The following is a 5,684-nucleotide window of genomic DNA, read 5'->3' on the forward strand; positions in this document are numbered from 1 at the left end:
CCTCCCTGGCGGCGCCGGGCCCCGAACTCTCCGCGACCGCCCCGCCCGCTTTCCGCAGCGAGGCTCCTCCCCCAGCCGCGACTTGGCGCCGGCCGACCCCCAGCCCGCAGCCCGGCACCCCTTGCTGGGTGGCGGCCGCGCGCTGCTCTGCCAGAGCGGATCTGCAGCTTCCTTCCCCCACAGTACGCGTGTAGGCACAGGTAGGGGCGCACTGCACGCCTTCATCCAGCCGGCCTGCGGGGCCGTGGGCTTGGTAGGGAGCAGGAGGACACGAGGAAGTGAAAGGCGCAGTGGACTCCCCTGGAGGCCGTGCGGCCACCATCTCCATCGGCTGTTCTTACGCAGGCAGGAAGGTAGGGATGGCAAATTCCAGGTCCCGCAGAGTTTCTCAACTCAGGCCTCTGGCGAATTGCTAAGCCTCTTTGAACTTCAGGGTTCTATATGCGGAATGCAAAGGTTAGACAAGGGAACTGGGTTTCCACCACACTGGGACTTTCAGGTCCTCCTCAGGCCTGTATTAACACCTGTGTTTACACTGCTTCCGGTAAGTGAGTCATTCCTCGGAGATACAGGAGTCGGAGACATTCTTCCTTGGGCAAAAAATGTTTCAACGTCCAGTAGAAGAGCCTGCCACCCAATCAGTCCCCTCCCTTCCTCCTCCTGTTGCCTAGGTAGGCCAGCCTCGCACCTTGACCTGGGTGTTCCCTCAGGGAGCCTGTGCCACGATCATCTCCAGCGCCTGGCCTGGGTGAAGTAGAGGAGGCAAGGACCCGCGCAAACACCTGTAGCCTTCCCTCTCCCCTCTTCCTTCCCCAAGGAGGTAGTTTATCCTAACTCTAGTTGGGATGCACTACCAGGATGAACCCCTACCAGAAGAACCAACCAAGAATGCAGAACCCCTAGATCTGCACTGTCCTCCCGTGTGGCTATGGCATAGCAGAACTAGTAGGGGGAGAGGAGGAAAGAAAATCATGTTGTGTTCTGACATGACTGACTCCTGCATGAAGTGGAAAATGGTAAACAGGAAATACAGAATATTTTCCCAAGAGTAAGGATAGAATATAGGGCAGCGAGCACGAACTTACTGCACCTGAGCTGCGGCGGGTGCTCAGAGCCCCGAGAGCCGCATCGGCCCAGCAGCCGAGCATTCAGATTTAGTTGCAGTGTTGGCCCTGTGCCCAGCAACTCTGCAGGGGATCATCATTGGCTCCATTTTATGGAGAAGGAAACTGAGGTTCTGAGGGCAGCAGTGTTCACCAGGGGCTCTCAGCCAAAAAGGAGTAATTGGAACCAAGAGCTGTCAGGCTCACTGACCTGACAGCCAGCTCCGTTTTTTGTGGTCTTCAAGTGCCGATGGTCAGCCAAGCCTATGTGTCTTCCTAAAAAAAGGGGAACTGAGCCACTATGTAAAGATAGCTCTGGTTGGGCTCCACTAACATTCCACTGAGCAGGATATGGTCTACTCATTCATCAAGACCCCAGAGAGCAAGTGTTGATAAGCACGTAGATACAAGGCGGCCTGCATCACAGAAGTTCAAAAGTGAGCTGCAGGCGTGTGCAGTTTAGATACGCCTGCACCTTTTCCCAGGCCTCTGAGCAGTTTGTGGTTCCCAGCATTCTAACTAGCTAGTTAAGCGCTTCCCGTGACACTCTGTAGAGGGAAGCCCACATCCCAGGATAAGTAAAGGCCAAACCCAGGCAGCCACTTCCCACACTTGGCTTCCTTCTGTTTACTTACTGCATCCTTAGTAAACCAAAAGACTAAAAAACAGTTGTAGGAAGCAAAGGCTGCAGAGTGAAAATAATGCTGGTTCTGTGGCCCTGGGACGGCAGTGAAAGAGTTATTTCACTGTTTCTGCAAAAGAAACCTTAGCTGCTCTGCGCACACGAAATTGATGCATCATACCGTACTGCTGCGTGTAGTGTGCGTCTTTTCTGCCAGCTACCAGGTGATAAAGATGGCATCCTCTTGCCTAATCAGAAGAATCAAAGACTAAGTCAAAAGAGTTGCTCAGATGCACATAAAATACTCATCCTTTTATGCAGCGCTCAGCCAGTGACTGCAGGATGTCATATACTCAGCCAAGCTATTGTCAGCTCATGCAGGTCACAAACAATTCCGAATGGACTTCCAAAATGCACCTTGCAATGCAGTGCAATTTGTGCATACACAATATTCTGATTCTAACTACATCTCTACTTTTTCATGACATTTTTAACTGGCAGCCTTGAACTGTGACTCAGACCAGATTTTTTTTTTTTTTTTTTTTTTATTTTAGGGAAGGGTCTGCAGGGTGTTCAAGTCTCACTGCTAGATCAGACTCCTAGTGATCCACTTGTTTACAGTCTCTCAAGAGCTGGAATTAGGGATGCACACGTACAGACCAGATCTTTAAGGAGCAACTCTTTTCAGTGGTTTAATCCAAGGGTATCATTCTGTGCAAGAGAACAGTTAAGATTTAGGAGATTAGGACAAACTGTTAGGACAGGCAATGCTTTGGGGTGAGTTAGGTTGAGGCTAAGTTTGGAAGGAGAACAGCAAAAAGACAGAATTAGAAAATGCATGTTATTAAATCATCTTGTAAAAATGCAAGCAGGGGTATCTGAGGGGAATCAGACAGCATAAAGATGGGGCAGAAGAAAATTAATGTGTTATGTTTCTCCATCAGAAGTGACTCTCATATAATAGAGATGTCTCTCACCTTAAAAGGAGAAAAGTATTCAATTTATTGAGTGGCTTCTACTTAAGAAACACCAGATAAGGTTCTGTAAGAAAACAAAGGTAGATGGGAAGAGACAAGATGTGGCTCTAAAAAAAAAAAAAAAAAGATGTAGCTCTACGACCGGAAAAGGAGTCGGGAGCAAAGGAGGTTCAAAGCAGAAAATGAACACAAGTCATTCCATGGAGCCAGGGAACTTTACAGAATGAGAGTGATTGCTGTTTGTGGATAGTGGGGACTTTCCAGCCTGAGAGGATGGTATTCGGAAAGGAATGGATGTGGGAGGCAGGACACTTTCTCACCAAGTCTTTCCCCCCTGCAGCCTGGCTTGTTATAGAAGAAAGTCTGGAAATGAAAGGTGTGCTGGAAGGGCTTGCTTTCCAGGTGAGTTACAGAGAAAGCACAGTCAGTGTTGAGCAGCCAGATGGCTCTATCCACGCTGGTTGTGTATTATCCCTACCTGGATCTTGTATCCCAGATGGACTAGAAAGGTGGAAAGAGATTAGAGACAGGAGATGCTGTAGGCCAGGGGTGGTGAGCCTATGGCCTGTGTGCCGCAGTGGGCTGTGTATCATTGAAGCCTTGACAAGCTTCACCATCACTGCTTTGGACTTTCTGTGTCTGGTCCAGATGAGAAGCAGTGGTATTGGTAGGGGAAATGGCCAGAACAGAATGAAGGGGTGGTGCATGGGTGGTTTTGAGAAAAGTTTTCAATTAGCAATAATCACGCCTCGGATAAACCTCATTGGCTACGATACTGCCACTGTGCAAAGCTACATGGGTGGATTTGAGACATACAGAAGGAGAATCTGCACTGATTTGCAGGACACTGTAATGTGTTTCCTAACTTACATGAAAGAGTAAGCTCTCCTATTCTTTTTTCTTTTTTCTTTTTTTCTCTCCTATTCTGTATCAAATGATTTGCTTACTCTGGATTCTAAGGGCTTTATGTGACTTCTCCATTTAAACTTCACAGAAACCCTGAGGTCTATAGAGCCTATTACTGAAGGAGAAACAGAAATCAAAGATGCCCAATAGAATCTCAACCCCTCAAGACTACCGGGAAGATGGATTTTGCTCATTGCTATGAGCAAAAAAGTCAGAGGACTTAGTCTGTGGACCCTTGGGTTGGAACTGTGTGGCAGCCATCAAAAGTGTTTGAAGCCATAAGACAAATGAGACAGGTGGAATGTGGTCAAGAAGGATGGCCCTTGTCTTCCTGATCTTGAGAATAATCCAGAGCAGTGTGCAAAGAAGTCTTTTGAACCCTTGGTTAGCCAGCAAGTGCAGAAGAGGTGCCATCAAGGGAATTCCAGGCTTCCGTTGACTTCATGAGGTTTGAGACAAGTTTAAGCTCTCACTTTGTTCACAGCAGCAGGAGGGTGCAAAGGACCCTGCTGGAGAAATAAATCCAATGGAGGGACACAGGCTGCCTCCTTATAGATAAAATTAGAGAAAAGGAGCATTTAGGGCTGGGGAGGAGGAGGTGACTGCAGACCTGAGAGAGATTAGGGCATCCTCATGCAATGGCTGTCCCAAGAATTGGACCCTTGTGGCTTTTGAGCTTCCCTAACTACCAGGGGACAGATTTGGGCTGGGTAAGGAGAGAAGGAGAAAAGATCAGAAGACATGGTAGGAAGCGCCTTTCCAGGTCCCCGTGCTGCTGGAGGGCAGCATCTGGGGCTGCACAGGCTGGGCTGGCAGGCGGCACCTCGCTCCTCAGCATCTTTCCTCCCAGAGCGATAATCAGCTTTGGCGCCTGCCAACTCTTAACTTGTCTCTTCCTTTTCCGAGGTGTGGAAGTCAAGTCACCTATCAGCTGATTCCTATCCTGTGATTATAGCAGCCCTTCCTTGTGTCCCGCTTTTTTAGAAAGAACTTTATCCTGCGTTGCATATGGTGGGTTGTGGCTTTTAGTCCCAGCTACTTTCGAAGCTGAGGCAGGAGGATCACTTCAGCCCGGGAGTTGGAGGCCAGCCTGGGTGACACAGTGAGATCCTGTCTCAAAAACAAACACACACACACACACACACACACACACACACACACACACAAACAGCAACAGCCAAGTAAAACAAAACTATTATGTTGAGTTGCAAGGCAAGGGGAATCTAATTCAGTCTGAATATGTACAAGTCCCAAACTTTAATATCCACAGGCTGCCAAAAAGATAAAAATAAAAAAATCAACATCTCAGTCTCCCCTGACTAATGTCCAGGCAGCATTACACAGAGTAAAACATTGTAAATTATTTATAGTGTATTCTCAGCACCAAATTTTTTTTTCTGCCCCAAATGTAAGGCATTATTTAAACAATAACTGTGGGATATCAAACTTTCAAACCAAGCCAAGAGTCAGAGGTTCAAGGTCCTTACATCATTCTTTGTGTCCAAACACTATGAAGCTTTGATGTCAGTAACACACATTTCCCTCTTTCATGTATAATTAGCATTATATATGCATTCAGTGAGAGACACATTATTAAATTTTTTTAAATAAGATTGCTGGGGCCGGGGAGATGGCTCAGTGGAGTGAGCCCTTCCCTGGCAGGCGCAAGGACCTGAGTTCAATCCCCGGTTCCACACACACAAAAAAAAAATAATAATAAGATTGCTGTTATGGTGTGAACTGTGCCCCTCCTGTCAAAAAATAGGCTGCAATCCTAGCCCCTGGTACACAGCATGTGACATTAGTTGGAGTTAGAAGCTTTGCAGAACTACTGAAGCTAAAATGAAGTCAGATGAGCTCTACTGCAATACAACCTGTGGCCACCTAGAACAGGGAAGCTTTGGCAGACAGATGCACTCAGAGAGTAGACGGTGAGAAGATGCATGCACGCAGAGTGACGTCCACAGCCATGGACTCTGCAATGCCTTTGAGCCTGGGATTGCCTGGAAACGCCAGAAGGTAGGAGAGGAGGAGGACTTCTCCCCTGGAGCCATCAGCCAGAGCCTGGCCCTGCTC

At 48.0% G+C, this 5,684-nt stretch overlaps 1 pseudogene; it reads right to left on the reverse strand.

Moving 5' to 3' along the window:
* Positions 1-3,411: 3,411 nt before the first annotated feature.
* Positions 3,412-3,495, reverse strand: LOC111817280 (annotated as a pseudogene).
* Between the last annotated feature and the right edge of the window lie 2,189 nt (positions 3,496-5,684).

This window comes from Octodon degus, unplaced genomic scaffold (assembly GCF_000260255.1).
Source record: "Octodon degus isolate 3935 unplaced genomic scaffold, OctDeg1.0 scaffold00053, whole genome shotgun sequence".
NCBI lineage: Eukaryota > Metazoa > Chordata > Mammalia > Rodentia > Octodontidae > Octodon > Octodon degus.